Here is a 15,552-nt window from a genome sequence, read left to right as displayed (position 1 = left end):
ATGATGATGATCATATCCTACTAGCCGATTATCGGCTATGGCGGCTGTTCTCACGTAAGGAGATTAGCCAACAAAAAGCGCAGGACATATTATAGTGCACGCACATTTGCTTGGACACAGGTGCACTCACTACTTCACTCTCATTGCCCGATGGGACGGCAACCCGACACCACCGGAGAGAGATCAGGCGCCGGACCGACAAAGGAGGCAAGATAGGCATGAGATGATCAATTAATAAAATATGGCAAACACTTCTTTGAAAAGAGTGTCTATGGAGTTACTTGCCACTTCTTCTCCATAAGACCCATTCCTTGGAACCGTGCACCTTACTATTAATTCTGTTTAGTTTCTTAAGCACTTGTAATAGGTCTATATGAAACAAAATCCTATGACTTTGAGACAGTCACTCAGCTGCATCTGGTTTGACTGGAAGCCGATCGCATAGTTGATCCACATAGTAACAGGCCAGGCAGATGATAACTTTTAGAAGAAAGATACTGCCCAGAATGTAGGTACCTGAAGGCTACAAAGCAACTGAAACGATTTGTAAAAATTCTTTCACTATTGTAAAGCTACACTCTTTTCGAGTATCATAGGCATATACATATATTTTATCCCAGTACGAGCAGTAGTTTTCAAGGGACGGGAAATCGGTTAGTCTTATATATTTCTATATTGGTCTGTCAAGTTGATCAGATATAGAAGAGTGATTTATATGAGCAAATTCATCTTCTACGACAAACACACTCTTGTTAGCAGATAGTGCCTAATTATACGCAGAGAAGCATAGTGAGGGGGTGTGGTCGATAATATTATGTCGATATAACATACTGATATAACTTTTATAATAAGGGTTAAAAATTCGTGAACGCATATTTTTCACAATTCTGACAATAAGTATCATCAGGTTTATTCATATAGAATTATATGATGTTGATGTAGGAATGTAAAAATTATAAAAAAAATATTTATAATTTAAATATGGATCATCTAAATAGACAAATAGGTCTCCAATTAATCGGTTAAGAAACCTTATAATAAACATAGATACTTCCGAGTTGCATTTGTCAGCAACTTTTTTAAAGTCGGTAAAAAATAGCGATATATTTTATTAATAACTGGCTGTTTCTTGCATTTTCAACTGCGTTTCAGATTAATACAACTTATGTCATCTGGAGACAGCTTTACTTCACAACAGTGAAAGAATTTTTCAAACCGGTTTAGTAGTTTTTGACCCAAACAAACATAAAAATATTTCCTCTTTATAATATTACGTTTTTCTTTTGCAGTTACGATTGCTGTCTATAAGACTTGTGTAATATTTATTAGTATTTTGCAGATGCTTCGGAATGCGGTTTTATGAAGCAAACAGGTTTGATGTACCCTTTAAATGAGCGTAGTTTATTGCGCGTTGTAGATTAACTAGATGGTCGGTACTGAATGAATGAAATTATTTGAGAATAAGTTATCTGTATAAATACTGATAGCTGATATATTTCTCGCTGTTCCTTTCGTGTATCTGTTGCACTCCCTACATGTTAGTAGAATTGTACTTTTGATTTCATTTTATTTCCTTTCCTTTATTTACACACTGTCTACATCTCTTTTATTCCCATTTTCCTTTGTAAATTCTTTCTTTCGTGTCGTGTTTCTATGTAGGTAGGTATATCGTGCATTTACAAAAGTCGTAAATAAATAAATTCTTACGAATTTATTAAATTAAATAAATTCGTAACAACTTGGCTTTCTAATGGTATAAGTTTTTTTTAAATAAATTGTGGAGTTAAAATATAAATTAATACTTAAATCTCTCCATAACGAAACATTAACAATAAGTTTTGATTTTATAAAATATTTAATATGTAACAAAAATCATATGAAATATGACTACGATATTTTTTATCGATATCAGTTCCCTAACATGTCCCAACCCTACGCTCTAGTAGCAACACTGCACAGAGCCGATAGCGTGTTCAAATAGTGACGTGCATACGATCTGCATAATTACCCGTGCTAGACAAAGTGCGTCTCGCTTAGTTGAGGTTCGATTCCCGGCTGAGGTAAAATTCAATTAGGCAGAACTTATTGTTTTAGATTATGATAGAGATTAGGGAGACTGATTTTAAGTACTTATAGCTTGTGGCTAGTCAAAGCCGCGAGGAAGAATCAATTTTAAAAATTAAGCATCGCTTGGCGCGGTCTTTGACCATCTTGTTATAAAACGAGTTCTTCCGTGTATCGAAAGCACGATAAAATGTAGGTCCCGGCTGTCATTTGAACATCTTCGGCAGTTAGAAGCCAGAAAGTCTAACAACCAGTCTTCCAAGCGGTATTGGGTTGCCCGGGTAACTGGGTTTAAGAGGTCAGATAGGCAGTCGCTCCTTGTGGCACACTGGTACTCAGCTACATCCAGTTAGACTGGAAGCTGACCCCAACATAGTTGGTAAAAGGCTCGAGAGATGATGAAGTGTAAATAAGTGTAATTAATTAATCTTTAAGACAACAGATACCGCAGGTAAAACCTATGTCTAGGTTTCTCCTATATTTCGTTGTTTGTATTATCGTATATTCAGATTTGAATATAAAAATGTTCAGAAATTGCATTTTGTCTAGACGGGAACGCGAAAACGCTATCAGATTCAATTTCCTTTCAAAATGGAGATTTCTGAATCGCAAATATACTTGATGTGGTTTACTTGAAGTTAGGTGTTAAGTTTACACCTCTTTTCACAGTTTAAAGAAGTTTATTTGGTTCAAAATCAGTCTATGTATGTATATAGATTTTCATATTAACTTAGACTTGGTTGTGTAGTAGTTAAAGCAAGACTTTAAAGTGAGAGTGTGTGGGATCGATATCGAGTTAGGTGAGTAAGGTAAACGCGGGTGAAGTCGTCATGCCCCAATAGTCGTCAATTAATCTTAAAACTTTTATTATTATTTTCTACTGAACTTAAAATGGGCCGGTTTATATATCAACATATTCTTGATAATATATTGCACAATTGAAATAACAATACGGGGTTTTAACAGTCACGGCTTCTAAGATATGTTATTTCAAAGGTGTGTGCCCTAACAAAATCGTTTTTTCGTGAAGTTCAGCTGTCAAAAGTGAAACTCAGCACGTGGTTTTCTGAATTGATTTACATAACTCCAGTGGGGTCTGTGGTATGTTTCTTTGTTCAATTAGATAGTTACGTTTATTTGCTAGCGATGTAATATGCAATTTGGAATACTTTTAACATAGAAGATATATTTTTTTAATGTGACATCTATTGGTACTTCAAAACTCCCATTTGACCCAAAACCCGTCAATTTTACAATTATTATGACGACTACTGGGACATGCTCAAAAGTTGCACCTAAACTCGTCATAATGAGGATATTTTGTGTTTTACAGTACAAAATGCGAATAAATAGCTAATATCGGGACTTTTACAAAATTGATAACTGTCTAGAACAAACATATTTAAGGTTAAGATTACATTTGTTCATAAAACTGCGTTTCTTTTAAGCTTTTTCTTAAGGGTAAATTTTACCCTGCTGGTTCTAGATGCACGTACACAGTCATGTTATTCGATTCAATTAATATGTTTCTTAATGGTTAAATCCCCTGTTTTCTATAAGTATGCACTTCCTACGAGTGTTTTTTCAGGTATATATTGGCCGCTCCGCCATTCGATTAAGATCTGCCGCTTTGGGTACAAGTAGGTCTAGCACTAGCCTTTGTTTCTACTACGCTTGGATTACAATTTGTGGCAAACAAAAATTGACTGTTCTTACACTATGCTTTTTGTTCGAAATAACTGCATTTCGTTATGCGTATTGTACCGCGTCTTCCTAACGTGCCTTAATAGCGCCTGTATAAAAATTATGTCATTCAACTAGTTTTGACGCAAAAATATTAAAATCAGTTTTAAAACTAAGATGACATAGCTTCCATCGCTGTCACTTCTTTGCTTGTCTTATTCGATATTGATGGGTAAAGAGTAATCTTAAGTAAGATTTTTTATTTAAAATTGTCTGTATTTAGTGATTGCATGATCGTAATTTTAATAGCAGATCATGACTGAAAGAAACTACAAGCAAGAGGGCCTTTTAAAAATCATAAAAGCTGTAAATCAAGGGCCCACACACAACATCAGATGCAGCAAAAAAAATTAAAACGCCCTTTTAAGACAACTTTAATGAAATGGTGACACAAAACCGACGATTATCCCTGTATATACTATAGAAATGAACCCAAGGACAATCTCCGGTTCTGTGCTAAAGTATTGTTAACTATGGAGGAAAACTACTTGGGCTATTGCGTTGCGAGGGATGTTGATTGGATATAGGAAACTATAGGAACTATGGCACCTGGAAAAAAGTCGTGGTGGCCTGGTGGGCCAAGAATCAACCTCTCAAGTATGAGGGCGCGGGTTCGATTCCAGGTCAGGCAAGTACCAACGCAACTTTTCTAAGTTTGTATGTACTTTCTAAGTATATCCAGCAATGACACCAATGACTGTGTTTCGGATGGCACGTTAAACTGTAGGTCCCGGCTATCCTTGAACATCCTTGGCAGTCGTTACGGGTAATCAAAAGTCAGTAAGTCTCACACCAGTCTAACCAAGGGGTATAGGGTTGCCTGGGTAACAGGGTTGAGGAGGTCAGATAGACAGTCGCTTCTTGTAAAGTACTGGTACTCGGCTGAATCCGGTTAGACTGGAAGCCGACCCCAACATAGTTGGGAAAAAAGGCTCGGAGGATGATGATGATGAGGAACTATGGCACCTGCCGATGACAATGTATAAAATACATGTTAAAATGGCAGGTGGAGACTCGCCACCTCACTTACTGGGCCCCCGGGAATCAGTTGCTAAATCGCAACAAGAGGGCAACAGGTACATGAGCGGCTGAAGGGTGAGGATACCTCGGCGGACTTTAAACGCAGATCACGCGCTCCCTGTGGGTCCAGCATCACCGGCCCACTCGCCACTTACCACGAGGCACCTACCCTCCGAGCAGGGCTGCTAACCCTGCTCTAGCGACTCCACTCTGGTCGGCCAATGAAGGCAAGCCAAGAGGCGGGAGACCTTCACTCCAGCAGGCCGGAGATGGGGGACAGTATACTCTCCCTGGAGCACTCGGATATATAGCCCCGCGGGGTCGCTACTCCCCGTCATCCACCTCAGATGCCCTGTGGGGCTTATTAGATATTATTATTATTGAGTTTGAACGGTTAGTTGTACCTAATCCTATTTTATTTTTTGATTGATACCTTTAAGACAGTAGACAGTTTAAATTGTCTATAGAGATTTTTGAAAATGGTACTTAGCATGCGCTAAGCAGTTCAGAAGTTTTGATGAATGACAAATTTACCTACATATTTATGAATGTTAGTAATTATTTCGCGATAAGCTATATAAATGAATGTGGCTTTTATTTTTTGTGAATACTAATTATTTTATTTTACAATTTAAATATTTTAAAACTAATTATTTTACTCGTGCTACATATGCACATGACTGCATCGTTATTATGATTAAAAAATATAACATACTAGCTTCTGCCAGCGGTTTCACCCGCATCCCGTGGGAACTACTTCCCGTACCGGAATAAAAAGTAGCCTATAGCCTTCCTCGAAAGAAATATTCAAATCGGACCAGTAGTTCCTGAGATTAGCGCGTTCAAACAAACAAACTCTTCAGCTTTATAATATTAGTATAGTTATCGGCACGAATCTTGAGCTGTGACCTACTCCTGCGCAGAAGTATTTATTGGGTCCCTTTTGTGGTATGAAGTGAGGCGCGGGGACTGGCTAAAGCGGGGATTGGCCCGCAGTGCATCGCGTCATAGCGGTCACTCGGGATTGGTCCTTTGCTAATAAATCACTTCTGCGCAGATGTAGGTCAGAGCTCAAAATTCGTGCCGATAACTATATAGATATTTTAGACATAGACTGGTTTTGTGATTCCAAGCGTTTGATAGATAGGAATACAAATTAAAATGCAATCATGTATCTGTTTTATTGAATACCTGCTCTTCTAACAGATTATGACCTGCTATCCTAAATAGGAATTTGGTTTTTTATCTATCTACCTACCTGATGTTTCAAAAGCACAAGTATGCTTAACAAATTCAAGCACAAAAAAAAATGTACATAACTTGAACCTTATGTTCAAGAGCAGAGAGTTTACATTAGCATTAAAAGTTGACGAGTACTGGGATAATTTGACGAGTATCCGTACAAATCAGACGACTATTGGTACAAATCGCCCTTTTTTTACTTTTGCCTTAATAAGTATATAAATCCATCAAAATGATTAAAAAAACATTAGTTAATTAGAATAATGAATAAATACTCTATCACGTCATGCAAAAATTTTCATTTTCTATTGAATATTTAACACACAGTAGCGCTTCAAAGTCAGTGATTTCCGAAATCCGACGACTATTGGTACGTTTACCTTACCTGTTACTGTTACTGTTACAGCCTTTGTATCGTCCCACTGCTGGGCTGCGGCCTCCTATCACACGGAGAAGGATTGAGCATTAATCACCACGCTTGCTCAATGCGGGTTGGTGATTTCGGACTATATAGACCAGGTTTCCTCAAGATGTTTGAAGAGCTATGCTCGGCGGGTAACTGGGTAAGGTAGGAAAGATCCTTGTAAAACACTAGTAACACACATCAGGTTAGACTGGGAGCCGACTCCTATAAGTTAGGAAAAGGCTAGGCAGACGTTTAAAATTTCCCCGAAAAAATTTAACGTTATTTTACCTTGAAAACGTAACAGTTATTCCACTAGTTTAGATTAAACTTATGACGTTAACTTTAACTATGTAAACTATGACACATGATTCGTGGGAAAATCAATATTTGATATCATGACACGAATAAATCAAATATTAGAGTATTAGTATTATCATAAGCAAATAGATGTCAAGATAAAGTGTTTTCGAAGGTTAATAAAGATATCTAACGTCATATAACTTGGTATTTATAATACTTAAAGAGAGTTTTACATTTAACTATAACGATAGGTAGGTAACCACACATAGGTAAAAATCATTTACAAAAAAAATATTGTTATATTTTTTTTATCGGTTCCAGTACTTCATTAGTTACTCAATATTAAGCGCAGCGTAGGACGTCCACCAACAAGGTGGACAGACGACCTTATGTCGGTCGCCGTCGACGCTGGATGCAGGTCGCCTCCAACAGGTATCTGTGCAGATCTAAGGGGGAGACCTATGTTCAGCAGTGGACGTCCTAGGCCTGAGATGATGATGATGATATTTTTTTATCGGAAATTAGTGACTAATAGAGAAACCCGTATAACCCGTAATATGAATTCGCGTTTTAATATAAGTTCGTATGTATTTCTTGGTAATAAGATTAAAATAATATAAGAAGCTTAACTCGCAAGGTTTCTGAGTTTGATGCCCTTTCAAATATTAATATCTTAACCTTTATGACGTAGGTACGTAGTATTGTCAACTTTATATGTCATCATCTTCCGAGCCTTTTCCCTACTATGTTGGGGTCGGCGGCCTCCAGTCTAACTGGATTCAGCTGAGTACCAGTGTGCCACAACGAGCGACTGTCTATCTGATCTCCTCAACCCAGTTACCCGGGCAACACGATACCAAAATTCTGTGTGGAGGATATTGTTTTTATATGGTGTATGTGTGTGTGTGCGTATATGTAATAACAATTAATTTAAAAGTACGAACAAGTAACAATTAGTAAAGTGATTGCGTAATTGTTCCAGGCATATTAATTAAATTGAATGACACACCCGGCTGAAAGTAAAGACATATTTAACCGATTTCAAGAAAAAGAGGTTCTTAGCCTGACCTATATTCATGTTTTTATTTAGGTGCCAATGTATATGTTTGTGCGCGATCATCTTGAATTTGGATGAATCGATTTTGATGCGGATTCTACATATGTATAAGCACCTTCCCGATACCCCTAGCTAGGTACGTCGAATTACAGAGTTTCCTATATACTCTTTCATATACAATTTTTTTGCGGGTTTAGATCGGATAAATACGTTCAGCACTTCCTGAGATTAGCGAGTCCAAGCAAGCAAACTTTACTCTTTGCTTTATAATAAAGTATTATAGATAGTGCTAGAAGTATATGTAGATAAGTAAGGACACTCACAAAATTAAATAGAAATAGCATATAAATATTAAACATTTGTAGACAAACCATCCCAATTGACATGCGAGTGTGAAATAGCAAATTTTACATTCTAGACAAATATTGAACGGTCAATGTTTATAGTCAAAACTAACATAGGACTGAGTCCCACGGCTTTCTATTATACATATAATATACTAGCTTCTGCCAGCGGTTTCACCCGCATCCCGTGGGAACTACTTAACGTACCGGGATAAAAAGTAGCCTGTAGCCTTCCTCGATAAATTGGCTATCTAACAGTGAAATAAATTTTCAAATCGGACCTGTAGTTCCTGAGATTAGCGCGTTCAAACAAACAAACTCTTCAGCTTTATAATATTAGTATATACCTATGTAGTATAGATTACAACTTGCTGGAAGTTGGTGATTGATACACCCGTGCATCGGAGAGCGCGTAAATGTCGGTCCTGCGCTTGATCTCTCTCCGGTGGTATCGGATTGCCGTCCCATCGCGCCATGAGAGTGAAGGAATAGTGAGTGCACCGCAGTTCAAGAAAATGCTGGGTTTAGGCGACTGGCTTGAGGAGATCAGCGAGGCAGTCGCTCCAAAAAGACTGGGCAAATTGATGAACCGTGGAATTACCGGTGGTTTCATCCATATTCTGTGGGTGTTGTGTGAGCATTCGGAAAAAAAGTAACTTATAGACTTCCTCGAAAAAAAAATTACGTTATTTTTTTCTAAGTTACTTCAATTTATTATATCTTTGATTCGTATTAAACAATATAAAATATAAAACAATGAGTGAATGCTTTTTTGGTTTGTCCTACACTTGAATTCGCAAAAAGCTCGCCATTTTAAAATTCAGTTCCAATTAGATAATTCACTATTACAATGAATGATACATAATCTTAAGTATGTTTCAAATCGGACCAATACTTCTTGAGATTAGCGTGTTCAAGAAAATACAATCTATCCTCTCTTTATATGTGGTTACGCGGGAAACGCAATATGGTTCAAAAAGATGCGAAAATTTAAAAAAAAACTGGTGATTGCAAATGCGACGGGAAAATCGGCATACTGCGGGCGACACAAAACAAGAAAGTATGCCTAAAGGAAAGGAGCACAGTACCTGTTGTCTTCTACGGCGATTTCTTGTACGAGGAGCACTGCCACAAATAAAGTTCAACACAAATCACACCAATTTTCCACTCAATATCGATTTTTTTATCGGAGAGAGACGTGAGCTCTCGCGCGGGTTGTCAGCCATTTTTTTGTTTTTTATGTTGCACACACGACTCAAGGGCGCTAGTGTCGCCTCTCGCTCCAACGAATGCGTTGAGGTATGTGCGGGAAAAGGAAGGGAATAGGATTGCAAACACCAGTGAAATTACCAATATAACAAATTATTATGAGTATGAAAATTACCGCGCAACCAATATGTTTCATTGAGTATTGTCTCATTTTTCAATAAAATAATCAAAACCAACATGGACTCCAAAATTAAATGAAAGATAAATTACAAGGAGTTTCCAAACAATTAATTGTTTCTATCCCTCATTTCCCACTGCGAGGGGAGATTATCGCAGATTTCCGCATTTCAGCTAATTAATAACGAAACTTTGTTTGTTGGTTTGTTCCTTTTTACTTATAACGAAGATGTGGAGTGATTTTTCTTTTAGATAATGATAAAGTTTTGATATAAGTATCTACTTTATTGGTCGTAAGTATGTACTGCCTCGTTGGTCTAGTTGCATGAGGTCTCTGATTCTATTCCTGTGTCAGGATCCTCAAAGATTGTCAGCAAAACCCCACTAGGGCCAAAGCCTGTCGGGGCTACGGGATTGCTCGAAGCATTTGCCGTTGCCCTGGTAAGGGCACAAGGGTGGTATTTAGTAAGAATTTCAAACTTCCTCACGCTGCACCCACAGTGGATAGGACATAAAAAAAAACCTTTTACAAAGTAACCCGAAGTTTTAGAAGTTGGTGGTTATTGTCGGTCTTTTGACCAATCTCTCTCCGGTGGTGTCGGATTGCCGTCCCATCGCGATATGAGAGTGAATGCACCTGTGTCTGAGTAAAATGCTCGTGCACTATAACATGTCCTGCGCAGCTGGCTGATCTACTTATATGAGAACAGCCGCCGCCGGCGACAATCTGTCTGGATGGTATGATAGGTAATTAGATCCACTAGTGGCTCGCTGTACGTTTATCGCTAAATATAAAGTCCACCATTTTATTTTCAAAAATGTGATAAATGAAGAACCGCCCGACCGATTTTGTGCAAACTTCATACGAACCGAATAGTCCGAACAAAGCCTAAACATTTGGTTTGGATAGGGGAGACATTTGTTTTGAAAATCATCTCAAGTCATGATTGTAAGAGTCGACTCTAGTAAACCCGTTGTCAAGAGATATTCAACATCTTATCTTCTTATCATTTCCTCATTTTTGTATGACAATGATAAGTCTCTGATAACAATCAGACAGATAGTGCTATGTTTTTATATGTCGCTGATTGTTATCTACCAGATAAGAGGTCATTACACCCGGATTGATTGCATTCCTTTGGTAATGCATATTTTGGTGGTGATTAGACTAATATTATTATTAACCTGTACAAATATATAAAAAAGAGGACTATTTTTTTCGTTTGTACCCCAAAGGCTCCGAAACTACAAAAGCGATTTGAAAAATTCTTTCACTGTTGGAAAGCTACACTCTTCCCGAGTAACATAGGCTATAGTTTATCCCGGTACGGGCAGTAGTTCCCACTGGACGCGGGTGAAACCGCGGTAAAACAGCTAGTAAAACTATGTAGTTATTTTAAAAGCATAATGTTATACAGATTAAATTAGTTAGAATATTGCAAAGTTCATATGCATTAAAAGTCATAAAATTAACTTCGACGTAACATAAGTACCAGAATTGACCATTTTGACCTCTATTTGAAATGTAATATTCATGCAACCAATCATTATTATTTAAAGTACTATTTCATAATGACATTAAGGGTCAATTCACACTGAAGGAGCAGCGGCCGGCAGCGGCCGGCAGCGGCCGGCAGCGGCCGAAATTGCAAGGGATTGAGCGCGAGCGCGGCGGGCCGCGCGGCGCCGCACCGCGCCGCGCTCTTACATTTTCCGTGCTCTTACGGCCGCTGCCGGCCGCTGCTCCTTCAGTGTGAATTGACCCTAAGTATTTCTATGAAATTAACAGTCTCTCAAGAAATTACCTAAAATTAAATACCTAAGTACGAGTAACTTAATTACATTTACATCATTATACTGTCATTAGACCGAAATTCATGATTACACTTCAAGACAAAAAAACTGACCGCCTGCTATTCACTTATTTTTTTCAATCATCCTCCGAGCTTTTTTCCCAACTATGTTGGGGTCGGCTTCCAGTCTAGCCGGATGTAGCTGAGTACCAGTGCTTTACATGGAGCGACTGCCTTATTTGACCTCCTTAACCCAGTTACCCGGGCAACCCAATACCCCTTGGTTAGACTGGTGTTAGACTTACTGGATTCTGATTACCTGTACCGACTGCCAAGGATGTTCAATGACAGCCGGGACCTACAGTTTAACGTGCCATCCGAAACACAGTCATTGGTGTCTAAACTGACCGCCTAGGTACTTTTGACTTATTTTTATTTCAAATCAATATCAAATTGCGTAGGTATTTAAAAAAATAATCTATGTACATACAAAAACAATGCTGTTACCACAACAACAAATAAAAAAATGTACCACCAAAAAAAGTTATGCTGACAGGCGTAACAAAAACTCGAATGATAAGTATTTTATCTCAAATCTGATGAGTTTGACAGAACCAGTTATCTTGACTTTGTGCACCCGTCATTACGTGTCATTTTAATGGAAGACTAACTGTGTACCGCGGTTTCACCCGCGTTTCAATTATTGCTCGTCTTCTTCTTTCTCCTGCCCTGTTCCCAATTTTATTTGGGGTCTTCGCAATATGTCATCCTCTTCCATTTTCCCCTGTCACTCGTCATACTGACACTCACTCCCTTCCTATTCATATCATCTTTCAGGCAATCCATCCATCTTTTCTTAGGTCTTCCTCTTCCTCTCCATCCATCTACATTCATATTTAGTTTCAATTACTGCCCGTACTGCGATAAAATATAGCCTATGTTACTCGGAGATAGGGTAGCTTGCAAGTATTTGTTCAAATCGGTTCAGCAGTTAAGAAGCCCTTCCAAAAACCCTTTATAAGTAAAGTAATATATACGCGTAGCATAGAAATTTATGCAGCTAATGTAACTCGGGAAGAGTGTAGCTTTCTAAAAGTGAAAGAATTTTTCCAATATTTTCAGTAGTAAAGGAGACTTTTCTAAAAAAAACCTTTAAGATTACTTAGTTATTCATGCGGATTCACTTGGTTTGAAAAGTATGAAAAAAATATAGCTCTAAAAGGCAATAAAATACTTTGTGAGGATATCATCACCATCCTTTTTACTGTCCCACTCCAGGCAATTTCGCGGACATGTTAGATATGTTCGCACGCAATGTGTTACTATTTGCTACCGCGAGTACACCACGAGATACATGCGGTGTACGTCACAGTGCCTTTCTTTCAGACTGAAGTGGTTTAAAATTGACTGAAAACAATTGAAGAATGTGTAGGTATACCAAAATAGTATCGATATAATGTTCGCCCGTTTGTCTGAATATAATTCGTACCTTTTTACCTGATCAATTCAATTTAAGTCGAAAAAGCCACAGCTTGGATATAGTCTAAGCTTATTTATTTAACTTTTTGCAACTAAACATTGCAAAGGCGGGCTTAATGCCACAGGCATTTTCTCGTGACAACCTTAGGGTTATGCAGAGATAATATGGTAGGTAGGTGCATTAGGTAGTCACCAAAAAGACATGAATAAGACAACTAAAGAATGACAAAAACTGAAACTTGTTTTATGTCTTAACCTGTCGCTTTAGAAGTCGTTGGCAGAATGACTGAAGTAAAATAAAGACAATGATTTTCAAAATCGATGGATTAAGCCATTGTCGCGTTTCAGCAAAAAGTATATTTTCAGCAGTTCTCAGCACTCAATCGATTTTTTGCAAAAACAACTTATAGGGTGGCAATTCTTCGAATTTAAAAACAAAGGCTAGTCATCGTAACGTCCAATCGATTCATGGAGGAAGGAAATACAGCGGAGATGCCATAAGGAAGGTAGGTCAGGCGCCTTCTTGTAGCTCAAGCAACGTACGGTAGCCGTGATCAGTTACTAGAACTAACGAGACGTTCGCGTTCCTTGTCAAATCAAAACCAATCTGACAAAGATTGGTCTTGATTGATACGTGATTTTATTTAGAAAATAATGATCGGCTAGTAACGTTCCTCGTTCCCCTCACACCCGCATGTTGTCGCGCTACTTTCTTAGGAGATTTTGCGTTATGACATCTCCGCTAGTCATTTGGTTCTCCACGGTCCATTCGATTCCATTTAGTTCCTTTGTTTTAAAAGCTAGCGGCATATCGTGGCTTTCTTTAATTCTTTAGGGATTTGAAACGCTTTAAGCAGAATAAATAAAAATAAAGAACTGTTTATCGAGCTTTTTATTTAACTGAAAGCCGTTTGAAAAGGCTTGGAATAAAATTCCACTTAATTAAAGTCGGTTTGAAAACACTTTTTTGCGCTTAGAATTTGGCTTACGAAAGTGCTTTTTCCCAACTATGTTGGGGTCGGCTGCCAGTCTAATCTTATGCAGCTGAGTACCAGTGTGCCACAAGGAGCGACTGCCTATCTGACCTCGACGATACGATAGTTCTTTGTAAGACTGATTGTCACTTCCTGGCTTCTGAGTACCCGTAACTTCTGTCAAAGATGTTCAAATGACAGCCGGGACCCACCAATTTAACGTGCCTTCCGAAACACAGAGGAACTCGTCATGACAAGATGGTCATCCATCTACAGATCGACTAGGTATGCCCGGGTAACTGGGTTGAGATCAGATAGGCAGTCGCTCTTTGTGGCACACTGGTACTCAGCTGCATCCAGTTAGACTGGAAGCCGACCCCAACATAGTTGGAAAAAGGCTAGGCAGATGATGTTTCGTCAGTAGGTATGTTTTTTTTTTTAAATTTTAGTCATTGGAATGCAAGATAGATATAGATAAAATAATAAAGGTTGATGACTTTTTTTAATTATAGTTGGTTTTACGTGATTATTTTGACAATTGTGCAACGATGATAATGTAATTTTTAATTAATGAATCATTTCAAAAATTGCAACAAAAACGTTTATCTTGATGTAGATATGATAATAAAAATGATCTATATACCCAGACAATTTATGTAAAACAGGTACCTATGTAATCTAAGAAATATGAATTCTATGTTATACCTATCTACCTAGTTAGATCTTTTTTTTGTAATATTTTTACAATAAAATGTTTTATTACAAAAAAACATGTAATAAATAAGTGTCGAAAGGAAAAAGAAATTTAATTTGTACTTACCACTTAAAATATGTGACATATTTACATATCGTTCATTTCAAAAAAAATATTACACTTCAGGCCAAATAAAATTACCGCATATTGTATTTTTTTTATTATACTATACGTGAGTAATTAAATACTCACAGTTGTTTTAAACTAATTTAAATTAATATAGAACTTTTATATTCCTTAATATTTCAAGTTTTTTGCGCTAACTGAACAAAATAGTTACACACAACGAAACACAAAAGCACTATTTCAAATACGAATTAAAGTGAGAGAGACACACAATTTACACACCTACTTCTACAATTATAATAGAAAACAGACAAACTACAAATTCCGACATTACAAACCAAAACAAAACATATCATACTAAATATTTATCAACAAAAAAAAATCGTTTAAAATGCAAGTGAAACCAGATTCTGAACTTGTATTTCAACTATGTATGTTGAAAATACCAGTTAGGTAGTCAAATTAGTGAAAGAGTATGAACGTACAAATGTACTGCTTACTTAGGTATATTGAAAACATTGATGATATTTGACACTTCAAAGAACGGCATACGACAATCTTTCACACAATATTGTGTCGAAATTACACGTTTTTTACTGTATTTTCTTCATATAGTATCATTTAGTAATTTGTTAAGAGTCTAAAGATATTATATATGAATAAAATTTGGAGTTATATGCAGTCGAATTCCCAAAAAACAATGCAGTACCCAAGCATTTTAGTGAAAAAGGTACGATTTACGTAATAAAATCGAAAATTAAACTTACCTGGTCAAGAAAAAATGCCAAAAACACACACTAAAATACACAATACACAGTGTACACACGGCAGTATTGTAGAGTACACAAAAGTACACAGTAAAACACACAGAACACACGACTGTCGCGTCCGGAGGGTGAATGGAGACTAGTTGAGAGACCGTGG

At 37.4% G+C, this 15,552-nt stretch overlaps 1 protein-coding gene across 1 annotated transcript in view; it reads right to left on the bottom strand.

The window, feature by feature from the left end:
- Sli (slit) overlaps positions 1-15,552 on the bottom strand; it is a 122,238-nt gene extending 106,686 nt beyond the window's left edge. Inside the window, exon 1 of the mRNA XM_064042978.1 lies at positions 15,396-15,552. The gene's annotated coding sequence lies outside the window, so the exon portion shown is untranslated. The remainder of the gene's footprint in view (positions 1-15,395) is intronic.

The sequence above is a fragment of the Helicoverpa armigera genome, chromosome 30 (assembly GCF_030705265.1).
Source record: "Helicoverpa armigera isolate CAAS_96S chromosome 30, ASM3070526v1, whole genome shotgun sequence".
Taxonomy (NCBI): Eukaryota; Metazoa; Arthropoda; class Insecta; order Lepidoptera; family Noctuidae; genus Helicoverpa; species Helicoverpa armigera.
Note: the sequence above shows the minus strand (reverse complement) of the source record. Positions and strands in the feature narration are given on the sequence as shown.